The sequence below is a fragment of the Mesoplodon densirostris genome, chromosome 1 (genome assembly GCF_025265405.1).
Source record: "Mesoplodon densirostris isolate mMesDen1 chromosome 1, mMesDen1 primary haplotype, whole genome shotgun sequence".
NCBI classification, from domain to species: domain Eukaryota; kingdom Metazoa; phylum Chordata; class Mammalia; order Artiodactyla; family Ziphiidae; genus Mesoplodon; species Mesoplodon densirostris.
Window position 1 is genome coordinate 191,677,103 of NC_082661.1, and position 13,343 is coordinate 191,690,445.

Consider the following 13,343-nt stretch of genomic DNA (forward strand, 5'->3'; position numbering starts at 1 on the left):
AGTTGCAGTGAGCAGGGGCTACTCTTTGTTGTCGTGCACAGACTTCTCATTGTGGTGGCTTCTTTTGTTGTGGCGCATGGGCTTAGTTACTCTGTGGCATGTGGGATCTTCCTGGACCAGGGCTGAAACCCGTGTCCCCTGAATTGGCAGGCAGATTCTTAGCCACTGCACCAGGGAAGCCCCCAAATAACACTTTTAGCCAGCAACAGCTTACATATTTTTCAATGTTCTAAGATATAACTTTTGGCATCCAAAAGTATAAGTAAGCACTTTTGTGATGAATAAAATCAAGTGCTAAAATACCCATGTTTTCCTGTGACAGGGTATATATTCCCTTTCAAGTAATGTTCTCCCCCCAAATTAACATTTTATTTCTCCCTCAAAGAGTTTACTAAGGAAAAGAAATCACAAGAACCTTTTTTAGTTGAGGAGAAAAAACTGCTTGATAAGTTCATGTACTGTAAAAGCAACTGCTTGAGAAAGAACACAGTGAATGTAATTAAGAGAGAAACTATGATATCCTTTTGAATTATCTGCCATATAGACATACTTTATAGTCACCTCCATGGTATGGCACTTTTCAAATTCTGGAAGAACAGTCCTTAACTGCATTCACTGATGAGTTACATCAAATGGGTCGGATCTGTCTGTGTTATTTCTCTAGCAGCACCACCATAATGTAAGTTTATGTGAGTTTTCAAACTTCAGACGTTAGGGTAGTCTGAAGGTCTGCAAAGAAGGGTGGGAGCATGGGAAAGGCACCAAAAGTAAAAAAAAAAAAAAAAAAAAGAAACACTTTCACGAGGAGCCGTTCCTAATACAGCAGGCATCAGGCCTTTGTAAAATGCAAGGCACCTTCCTTTGCATAAATTGTGTTGAATGCATGAATAATTCCTGTATAGGTATGTGCTAGGCGTACTCTAATCACGTGAAGAGGGTAAGTGCCGATAACTTCTGTTAAACCTGCTATAGATGCAGCCATTCATCTGTGCACAGACCAGAAACTCCCAGCTTTGTAGTAATTAATGTTCTATAATGCTCAAAAGCGATAAACTGGATTGTACCATAGGGAATGATTTGGATCATCAATGCACCATTCCCTTTATACAATCCCCAAGGTATCCCTCCTTTGGGGAACAGCACGCAATGCAGCAAACACTCCCAAAGGTTTGTAATGGTGATTGTGAGCTGGTAATAAAAACTTTGCTTGATATAAAGGAGCACCTGTTTTGGCACAGCGTCCAGCAACACCTGCAGCCAGGAAGGAGCACGGCCAGGAGAAGTCTCGGCCTGCGATGGGCCCTCTAGCTCCTGCCTGCCGCACCGCTAGAGGTGGGGTCGCCACAGCCAGTGCTGCCTCGGGAGACTTGGTCGCCAAATTACAAGCCAAGGGCCCTAACCATGGCCAGAGTGGGCAGTGACAGGGCACCAACCGCCTGTCAGGAGGGGCAGAGTCTGTCCTTTAACCTTTATACTAGACTGATGTGGTTATATGTCATCACATTATAGTATTAGAGTATTCTAAATCTGACTATATACTTGGCTTTACCAGTGCAATGTGTACTTTCATGAGCTTACATATTAGTAGTTAGCATCCTTTCATATTAACTTGAAGAACTTTTTTCAGCATTTCTTCTAAGGCAGGTATAGTGGTGATGGATTCCCTCAGCTTTTGGTTGTTAAGAAAAGCTTTCTCTTCCCTTCATTTCTGAGGCATAACTTTGTTGGGTAAACTATTCTTGGTCAGCAGTTTCTATGTGACCATGCTGGTGCCTTGATTTTGGACTTTCCAGGTTCCAGAACTGTGAGAAATATGTTTATAAGCTATCCAGTTTGTGGTTTTTTGTTATTGCATCATGAATGGACTATATCAATCAAAATAGAATTGTCTATTGAAATTCTTTTTCTCTTTTAATGTCTTCTCCCCCCCCCCTTCATATATTACACACTTTGGTTTTGGTGATTGTTCCCATAAGCACTTTTATGCACATATATGTACCTCCTTATATACAGATATCTTTTCCAAATTGATCAATAAGATCATAATTGCACATGTTCAATATTTTTCCCCACTAAACAGGACATGGACAGGTTTCCAAGTCAGTATATAGTTACACTTGAGTATTTTTTTAAATGCTGTATAAAACTGGGTAGTATGGACATCGTGATTTTTTTCTAAACAACCTTTTCCATGTAATGAAAATCTTGGCTGTGTCCAGTTTTTAGCTCCCGTAAGCCTGTTCACTGGAAAAGTAACAAAACTATTTAAGGATACATATATATATATATATATATATATATATACACACACATATGTGTGTATATATATGTGTGTGTATATATGTGTGTGTATATATGTGTACGTGTGTGTGTGTGTGTGTGTATATATATATATATATATATATATATAAAGATTCCTAGCAGTGTAATACAATCCTCTCAATTCAAGGAACTGAGCTCCAGAGGGCAAGAACTTTATCCAAAGCCAGATTTAAACCATGACTGATGCCAGTGATCAAAAAATTTCCATGAAATCCTGCCAGCCTTTCAGCTTATATAGTTAATAAGGAAGAAATGATTCTTACTAATGTGATTGATAGATTTCTTGAGAATAATTTTTGAAATCCAAGGCAGTAATTATCATGCATTTTCATCTTGTCACTCTTTTGCTAAGTATTGTTCTTATTTTGTAGAATAGAGAATTGAGCCCCTGGGACTTCAGATTCTTTTTTCTTTTCTTTTCTCCTCTCTTCTTCTTTCCCTTCCCCCTCCCTCCCTCCCTCTCTTTCTGTCTTTTTCCTTCTTTGTTTCTTTCTTGGCTATTTGTCCAATGTTGCTCATAGGCATAATTTGAGTACTCCAGTACAATAGCCTATGTCTTGGGGTTACAAGAGAACTCTGAACAATGGGAGAGACAACAAGGAAATCAATGCTCCACAGTAGGGATAGGGTTAAATAGATAGCATGGCTGCAGGAGAAGGTGAAGAGTAAGCTCTACTTGGAGATGGACATAGTGGGTGATGCTTGAGTTGAGAATTGAAGGATGAGTGGACATTTATCAAGTGGGGAGGGCATGCTACTCATAAGGGACAGCATGCAAGTGCTTGGCGTTCTGAAAATAATTGGTGTAATCAGGCAAATGTCTATTTTCTATCCTGGGATTGGCAGGAGTTGCAGTGGGAAGTAAGAAAAACCAAATCACAGAAGGCCTGCCCCCTGTTAAAACCTCGGTCTGTCCGCCTCCAATCTTGTCTCACATTGCAGTAATCATCTAGATGAGAGATGAGGGCCTAAGCTATGGAATGAGACATGATAGATGTGAGAGATTTAAAGATTGAATCAATGCCAGCTGAAACTTAGCCAGGGTCCTAGTGCTGTTGAGCCTCAAACTAATTGGGAGACAATGGTCAGCCAAGAGATGGGAAAATTGGTAGTTATCCAATTTCTTGTCTGATTCAAGATTTCCTGAGTTACTTGATCTATCCATATCCAAGGCACTTTTTCAGGGACAATAGAAGGCATTTAAGTATACTAATACTTGGGATTCTAAATTTCTTTTCAGGATAGTGTGAGAGTGGTCAAAACTTATAAACCACAAACCTAAGGAAGTAATGGGTTAGGGATAAAGTTCAAAGCTTGAATCCTGGTCATTCCTAATGTAAAAGGTTGCTAGGACTTGAGTCTTGGTATAATTTATTTTCAATGCAAAGGCACACAATGAATGATCTCTATTTTGCTTGTACTATACCATAGTAATTGAGATATACTGAGCTAATCTCTTTGCTTGTGTTTCAAAAGGGAATAATGTTAGAGGCACATTAATACCATCCCCACTCCTAAACTTCTCCCCTACTTTCTTTCTCTAACTTCACCAATGTGAAGCTCTATTCTATTTCCACACCAGCAGATTCCTGACTAATCAATTTCAACAGTCTAAATGAATTATGTTCCGCTTAAAAACAAAATGACCCGCTGGCCCCTGTAAACAGAAAATAAACTTAATTCCATGAACTGCCCAATACCTTCTCATTTTCAGGAGCAGAAGGATCAGGCTCAGAAAATGTATAAATAGAGGCAGAGCTGAAAACTCCCCAGAGAAGCAACTGAAGATACAGGCATCAGTGCTAGGACCTCACGTAGCAGGCAATTCCACCATCAATAAATCTGAAACAAGCAACACGAAGAAATAAGGATACTGGAGAATTTTGACATTTTAATTAGTAGATGCAGCAAAGTGGATTCAAAATTTCATATGCAAGCATTTGATTAACAGAGCCGAGGTCATGTGCCCATGCCTGGTTACCAAGATGACAAGGAAAAGTTGAATATATCTTTGGACTTCTAGATTTGTAGCAGGAGGTAAGCTCTGCTAGATACCAAGACTCATACAGGACACAATAAGAAGGGGTTCATGCTGGGTATAATCTGTTGCCACACTAATGCTGCATTAAAAACTACACCAGACTTGGTGGCTTAAAAGAACCATTTATTATACTCACAAGACTATGGGTCCACTGGGTTGTTCTACTGGGTTTAGCTGGGCAATTCATTTGGTCCTGGCTGGGCTTACTCTGGTGATTGGCTTGCTGTTGGCTAGTCTTGAATGGTCTCAGCTGGCGTTACTGGCTCTGTTCTATGTATTTCATCTTCCAACCAAATTCCCTGGTCAAGTTCTCATGGCAACTGCATGGGTCTAATACCTAGGCTTGGAGTTGGCACACTGTCAGTTCTACCACATTCAATTGGCCAAGGTCCAGATCCAAGGAATGGGGAAATTGTGGTTCCTCCCATGAAGAGGTAGAACCTAAGACCAGTTCCAAAAATAGCCTCAATTCTCCACCTCTCCTATACCTATGCTTTTTTTTTTTTTTTTACTTTTAGAATGATGGGCAAAGTATCTTGCCTACCACTTGACCTAGTCATCCAGCTTCTTTTCTATTCTCTGATATTATCAGTAATTATAGGTAAACATGTATGCATGGTTCCTTTTTCACACAAATGGTCATATATTCACACAATTTTGGGCTTGATTATTTGCATTTCATGTAACTTGAAGTACATCCCATATTCATATGTGTATATATCTGTAGTGTTAATTCCTAAAAGTAGAATTACTGGGTCAAAGTGTATATGCATTTTAAAATCGGATAGTGACAAACAGCACTCCATAAGAAACAGCACTTTTATATACTTTCCCACCTAGAAATCTATGCAGTTGCTTTTCCCAACTCCTTGCCAAAATGCCAATCATCAAGCCATTTTATATTATAAACATGATTTTTTTTTTTCTTTTTTTTTTTTTTTCTTTTTTGCGGTATGCGGGCCTCTCACTGTTGTGGCCTCTCCCGTTGCGGAGCACAGACTCCGGATGCGCAGGCCCAGCGGCCATGGCTCACGGGCCCAGCCGCTCCGCGGCATATGGGATCCTCCCAGACCGGGGCACGAACCCGTATCCCCTGCATCGGCAGGCGGACTCTTAACCACTGCGCCACCAGGGAGGCCCTAAACATGATTTTTTAAAAAGGTATTTTAGTAAATTTTTAAATTTCTAATGTACAGAAAAGTTGCAATGACAGTAAAGTACAGCATATCCCCATCATCAAGATTCCCCAATTATTAATGTATTTGCTCTGCAAGCATCGCTATGTGAATATTTATTGCCATTATTTGTTTTCTGAGCCACTTGAAAGCTAGTTGCTAACATGATGCCTCGTCACCTCTAAATCTAGTGCATATTTCTGGAACACAAAGAAAGACCCTCTCTTACTTATAAAGCAACAATGCAACCATCCAAATTAGGATATCAACACTGATAGAAAACTACTGTCCAGAAGTGATGCTGTGTTCTTCTCAGTGTATCACATCAGGAGGCACATGACATTGACCCATCCCACTACTGTTTATGTTAACCTTGATAACCTGCTCAAGTTGGGGTCTGAATTATGGGTGGAGAAGCCTGCCATTTCCTCCTTCTGGTGTCCTTCATAGTTGAGAAGTATTTTGTGGGAAGATTTCTAATAAGAAATGGGATATTGGCCTAGTTTCAAATTTATATCTACCAGCCTTAACATCCATTGATAATTCCCACTTGAACCAATCAGCATTGTAATGGTTGCCAAATGGTTTGTTATTTTCCTCATTTCTTCTACATTTATTAGTTGATACTCAACTGTAAGGGAAAGCATTTCCTCCTCTCTCATATGTTAATATCAGTATGTACTTCTACAATTTTATTCAATGGATTGTAATCCATTACTGTCCTTTTAAAAAAATTTTATTATTTTTAATTGAAATATAGTTGATTTACAATATTGTAGTTCAGGTGTACAGCATAATGATTTAGTATTGCACACTCTACTTCATTATAGGTTATTACAAGATAATGGGATAATTCCCTGTGCTATACAGTATATCCTTATTGCTTGTCTATTTTATATATAGTAGTTTGTTAATCCCATACTCCTAATTTTTCCCTCCCCACATCCCTCTCCCTTTTGGTAACCATAAGTTTGTTTCCTATATCTGTGTGTCTTCTGTTTTGCATATACATTCAAATGTATTTTTTTAGATTGCACATATTATACAGTTTTTGTCTTTCTGTCTGACTTATTTCACTAAGTATAATACTCTCTGTGATCATCCACACTGCTGCAAATGGCAGTATTTCCTTTTTTATGGCTCAGTAATATTCCATTGCATATATGCAGCATCTTCTTAATCCAGTCATGTGTTGATGGGCACTTGAGTGGCTTCTGTCTTGGGTTGGCCAAAAAGTTCATTCGGGGTTTTCCATAACATCTTACGTAAGAACCTGAATATCTTACGAAAAATCCAAATGAACTTTTTGGCCAACCCAATAACTAGCATTGCCACAAACATTGGGGTGCATGTATCTTTTCAAATTAGTGTTTTCATTTTTTCTGGATATATACCCAGGAATGGAATTGCTATGGTAGGTCTATTTTTAATTTTTTAAGGGACCTCCATGCTGTTTTCCATAGTGGCTGCACCAACTTACATTCCCAGCAATAGTGCAGGATGGTTCTCTTTCTCCACATTCTCACCAACATTTGTTATTTGTAGACCTTTCGATGATAGCCTTTCTGGCCGGTATGAGGCGGTATACCTCCTTGTGGTTTTGATTTATATTTTTCCAATAATTAGTGATGTTGAGCATCTTTTCATGAGCCCATTAGCCATCTGTATGCCTTCTTTGGACAAATGTCTATTCAGGTCTTCTGCCTATTTTTTTTAATTGGGTTGTTTGTTTTTTGTTGTTGTTGAGTTGTATGAGCTGTTTGTATATTTTGGATGTTAACCCTTTGTTGGTCATATCATTTGAAAATATTTTCTCCCACTGCATAGATTGTCTTTTCATTTTGTCTGATTTCCTTTGTGCAAAAGCTTTTAAGTTTAATTAGGTCCCATTTGTTTAACCTTGCTTTTATTTCTTTTGCCTTAGGAGACTGATTCAAGAAAATATTTCTATGATTTAAATCAGAGTGTTCCATCTGTCTTCCCCTAAGAGTTTTACGGTTTCAGGTCTTACATTAGGTCTTTAAACCATTTTGAGTTTATATTTGTATATGGTGTGAGGGAATGTTCTAATCTCATTGTTTTACACATGGCTGGCTGTCCAGTTTTCCCAGCACCACTTATTTGCACCACTTATTTAAGAGACTGTCTTTCTCCATTGTATAGTCTTGCCTCCTTTGTCATAGATTACTTGACCATAGGTGCATGGGTTTATTTTGGGCTCTCTATTCTGTTCCATTGATCCATGTGTCTGTTCTGGTGCCAATACCATGCTGTTTTGATTACTGTATCTTTATAGTATAGTCCGAAGTCTGGGAGGGTTATACCTCAAGCTTTGTTCTTTTTTCTCAGGATTTCTTTGGCAATTTGGGGTCTTTTGTGGTTCCATATAAATTTTAGGATTATGCTAGTTCTGTGAAAAATGTCATGGGCATTTTGAGAGGGGTCACATTAAATCTGTAGATTGTTTTGGGTAGAATGGCCATTTTAACAATATTAATTCTTCCACTCTGAGAGTATGGGATATCTTTCCATTTCTTTGAAACATTCTGAGTTTCTTTCATCACTGATTTATACTTCTCAGAGTATAGGTCTTTTCCTTTTTTTCTTTCTTTCTTTTTTTTTTTTTTTTTTTTTGCGGTATGTGGGCCTCTCACTGTTGTGGCCTCTCCCGTTGCAGAGCACAGGCTCCGGACGCGCAGGCTCAATGGCCATGGCTCATGGGCCCAGCCGCTCCATGGCATGTGGGATCCTCCCAGACCGGGGCATGAACCTGTGTCCCCTGCATCGGCAGGTGGACTCTCAACTATTGCACCACCAGGGAAGCCCCTGTCTTTTTCTTTTGATGCAATTTTAAATCGGATTTTTTTTACTTTATCTTTCTAATATTACATTATTACAGTAAGTCACCTACATATGAACCTTAAAGTGAACTTGTGAACTTTCAAAGATGCAAAAGTGCATTTGCATGTCCAATCATGTAAGTTAGTTCACGTGTCTGGCATACATTGTCACGTGTGTGCATTCTCTACAGGTGGTTGTGGTTTTGTGTACTGTACTGTGTAGAGTACAGTACAGTATCTTTATTTCAAGCCCAGGATATCCCAAAGCAAGCATAAGAGTTGAGGTGATGTAGCTGGTACTACTGCACTTTTCAAGGTACTGTACTGTAAGATGAAAAATGTTTATTTTTTGTGTTTTTTTATGTATTATTTGTATGAAAAGCATTATAAACCTATTACAGTATAGTACTATATAGCCGATTGTGCACCTACGCTAACTTTGTTGGACTCACAACAAATTGGATTTACAAACGCGCTCTTGAAACTGAACTCATTCTTATGTAGGGGACTTACTGCAGTGTATAGAAACACAACATATTTCTGTATTAATCTTATATCCTGCAACCTTGCTGAACTGATTTATTCTAATAGATTTTGGGTGGAGACTTTAGAGTTCTCTATATAGAGTATCATGTCATCTGCAAATAGTAACAGTTTTACCTCTTCCCTTCCAATTTGAATACATTTTCTTTTTCTTGTCTGATTTCTGTGGCTAGGACTTCCAATTGCTAGAAGTGGTGAGAGTAGACAACCTTGTCTTATTCCTGAATTTAGAGGGAAGGCTTTCAGCTTGAGTGTGATGTTGGCTGTGGGTTTGTCATAAATGGCCTTTATTATGTTGAGATGTGTTCCCTCTATACCCATTTTGATGAGAGTTTTTATCATGAATGGATGTTGCATTTTGTCAAATACTTTTTCTTCATCTATTGAGACGATCATGTGATTTTTATCTTTCCTTTTGTTAATGTGGTGTATCACATTGTGTGGTTTGTGTATGTTGAACCATCCTTGTGACTCTGAGCTGAATCCAACTTGATCATGGTGTATGATCCTTTTTATGTATTGTTAGATTCGGTTTGCTAATATTCTGTTGAAGATTTTTGCATCTATAGTCATCAGAAAAAAAAAAAGAATTACAAGCCAATATCTTTGTAGTGTCTTTGTGTGGTTTTGGTATCGAGGTGATGGTGGCCTTGTAAAATGAATTTGGGAGTGCTCCCTCCTCTTCAATTTTTTGGAATAGTTTGAGAAGGATAGGTATTAGTTCTTCTTTACATGTTTGGTAGAAGCTGTCGGTCCTGGACTTTTGTTTGCAGGGAGTTTTTTTTTTTATTACAAATTCAATCTTACTTGTAGTGATCAGTTTGTTTAAATTGTCTTTTCTTGATTCAGTCTTAGCAGGCTGTATGTTTCTAGAAATTTTTACATTCTTCTAAGTTGCCAATTTGTTGACATACCACTGTTCATAGTATTCTCTTATGATTTTTTAGTATCTCTGGGATATCAGTTGTTTCTTTAATTTCATATTTTGTTTATTTGGGTTCTCTTTTCTTTGTGAGCCTGGCTAAAGGTTTATCAATTTTATCTTTCCCAAAACCAGCTCTTGGTTTCATTGATCTCTTTTATTGATTTTTGTCACTTCTATTTTCTTTATTTCCTTGTTGATCTTTATTATTTCCTTCTGCTGGCTTTGGGCTTTGTTTGTTGTTTTCTAATTCTTTTAGGTGGTAGTTTATATTGCCCTGAATTGTGATGAACTTCTCTCTTAGAATTGCTTTTGCTGCATCTCATAGGTTTTGGAAACTTCTTTCCATTTTTATATCTTGATGGATTTTCTGATTTCTTCATTGACCCATTGGTTTTTTAGTAACATGTTGTGTGTAGTCTTGTTTGTACTTTTCCTTTTTTTTTTTTTCTGTAGTTGATTTCTAGTTTCATACCACTGTGGTCATAAAAATGCTTAGTATAATTTCTATCCTCTCAAAATTTGTTAAGGGTTATTTTGTGACCCTAGGATGTGATATATCCTGGAGAACGTTCCATGTGCACTTGAAGAATGCGTATTCTTTCTTTGGATGTAATGTCCTCTAGATACCAATTAAGTCCAACTAGTCCATTGTGTTACTTAAGACCACTGTTACCTTACTGATTTTCTGTCTGGATGATCTGTCCATTGATGTCAGTGGGGTGTTTAAGGTCTCCTACTATTGTTGTATTATTATTTTCTCCTTTTATGTCTGTTGGTATTTGCTTTCTATATTTAGGTCCTCCTGTATTGGGTGTGTATATATTAAAGAGTGTAATATCCTCTTCTTGTATTGCTTCCTTTATTATATAATGTCCTTCTCTGTCTTTTTTATAGCCTTTAAGTCTATTTTGTCTGATATGAGAATTTCTATCTCTGCTTTCTTGTTGTTTCTGTTTGCATGAAATCTTTTTCCATCCCCTCACTTTCAGTCTGTGTGTCTTTCACCCTGAAGTGAGCGTCTTGTAGGCAGCATATTGAAGGGTCTTATTTTTTTTATCCAGTCAGCCACCTGTTTTTTGATTAGAGAATTTAGACCAATGACATTTAAAGTAATTATTGATAGGTATGTCCTTATTGCTATTTTATTACTTGTATTCCAGGTGTTTTTGTAGTTCTCTGTTCATTTCCTTTTGTTTCTTTCACTGTTGTATGATTTTTTTTTTTTGTAGTATGCTTGGGATTCTTTTTGTTTTTTTGTGTGTCTACTGTAGGTTTGTGATTTTTGGTTACCATGGGTTCATATGTATTGACCCATAATTATATCTACTTTCTTTGAACTGATAGTTAAATTCAAATATATTCTAAAAGATCTACATTTTTACTCTCCTCCCTCAATTTTTCTGATGTCATATTTTATATCTTCATGTTTATTTTTTTAGTGTTTACTGTAGTTATAGTTGCTTTTACAATACTTTTTGTCTTTTAATGTATGTACTGGCATACTTAACACATTATTGACTGGGGGATTTTTGCAGAAACTAATACTGTGGCTAGTGATTTGTTATGTAAGTGAATACTGAAACACCTGCATTTGAGTAAATATCAATAACTTTTTTCGCATTTAACGTATTTATTTGAAACTTTGTACATGTCTTACTAAAGCATTCTAATATTTTGTTAGAGTGTGTTAGGCAGTATAGCAGGCACCTCTGTGTAGGGGAAACAGAACATCTATTACAAATATACCATGTTTCACTGTGTTTTCCCCAGAAGAGCAGACTCTCCACTTTCTGACAGCATTTTGTTTTAGTCCTGTGGGTATGATTTCCTCTAGAATATGTTCTTTTATCTTACCTGGTGACAAGGTGGATCTTTGCGGGGGGCTTTTTTAGAAATGCCACAAGAAGGACTGGTGTGAGACTACCACTACATTCACCAGAATGGTCAGTTACCCATTCTCTAGTTACTGCTAACAAAAATTGCTTGTAAGTCATTTTATTCTGTGCATTTAGGCTACAATGAATTTTAAATGCATTGAATAAACTGCAATTACTCAAATAGAAAACCACTTTCTTATACCATTTTCAGGTTTTCCAGAGGATATTGAAGTTTGCCAGATATTGATCAGATCGATCAACTTCTTTCATACATTTGTTATACTCTAATATACAAGTGGACTTAGTCATCTGATGTCTAATCCTCCTGTCTTCCTTTCCTGTAGATGCTATGGAGGCATCATGAATAGTTATCACCATGCAGAGTAGCCTCTTGTCTTTCCATATAAGAATCATTTCTCTCTTACATAAAAATGTCATTTCTCCCCTCTGTAGATCTTTAGATTTCTCCTTTAATTGGTTTGGTAGACCACGATTCTCTCTTATAGTCCCACAAACTCTGGTTTTATTTTTCAACAATATTTCAGATGTGGACACACTGTTATAATAATTGTCTTGGTAAATATGGTACCATGAACCAAGATAAGGTTGTAGGACTGATAATATTGTTTATTGCAGTTTCTTTCCTTCACTTGTGTAAATATCAAGGTTGCATATACATCCAGTTTCACTTTTCACTAACCATCCTGACCAAAATTCCATATTTTGTAAGTTTTCCAGAACTATAGGTTTTGAATCTGAGTCATCCTCTCCACCTTATCATTGTCTCATCAAGTGATAGTTCTTGTTTGGGTACACAGATCGACTGAAATTTTGGTAGAAAATAATCCAAAAGAGGTTTAACTTTGAAATTCTGTCTGCAGGAAGTGGAGTTTCCAAGTTATTGTAAAAGTGAAGAAATGTCATTATTTGTTTGAACCTTCTTGTCATAATCTTTGGAAAGATAGGTGTTTTAAATAAGGGATCAATTGACCAGTATTCTCTCCAGTGTGACTTTATTTGTCCCATCAAAATAATTAATCCAAGAAACTTCTTCATGTCATTATTGGTTACATCAGTCCATTTTAAAGCCTTATCATACTTTTTATATGATTTTTCATTCTGTTGGTAATACAAGTTTGTTTGAGAAGCGACCAATTTGAAAAAGTCATATTTCACTAACACACACTTTGCAGGTTATTACATTCAATAGTTACACCTGACACATATGTAGAGTCTTCTAATTTTCCTGAAATGTTGTCTTCAATCCACTCTTCTATAGAAGCAAAGGAGCATTCTACAGCTCCGTGAGTTTCCTTTTCACTTTCCGTATCAGAATCAATCACTAAGGTTTTTGTCTTTTTCTTGGTCTAATATTCACATCGTCTGAATCAGAACTATATTCTGAAGAACTATCTTCTGAGACACTAGTATACATGTCACTCGGACAATCAGAGAAAGCATCTGCATAAAATTCTTCTTCACTCAAAATTTCGCGATGTGTCGTTTTTGAAAAGTTTATGGTATAAAAAACCTAAGGGAGTGAGGTTTTGACTATGAAATGTGAATGACTATGACAATTATAAGTTGTATAATGAACTCGATCTATTTTTAGCTCTAACA

The 13,343-nt window shown here is 37.0% G+C and overlaps 1 pseudogene; it reads right to left on the reverse strand.

Moving 5' to 3' along the window:
• Positions 1–420: 420 nt before the first annotated feature.
• LOC132488867 (solute carrier family 25 member 16-like) overlaps positions 421–13,343 on the reverse strand; it is a 121,662-nt pseudogene continuing 108,739 nt past the window's right edge.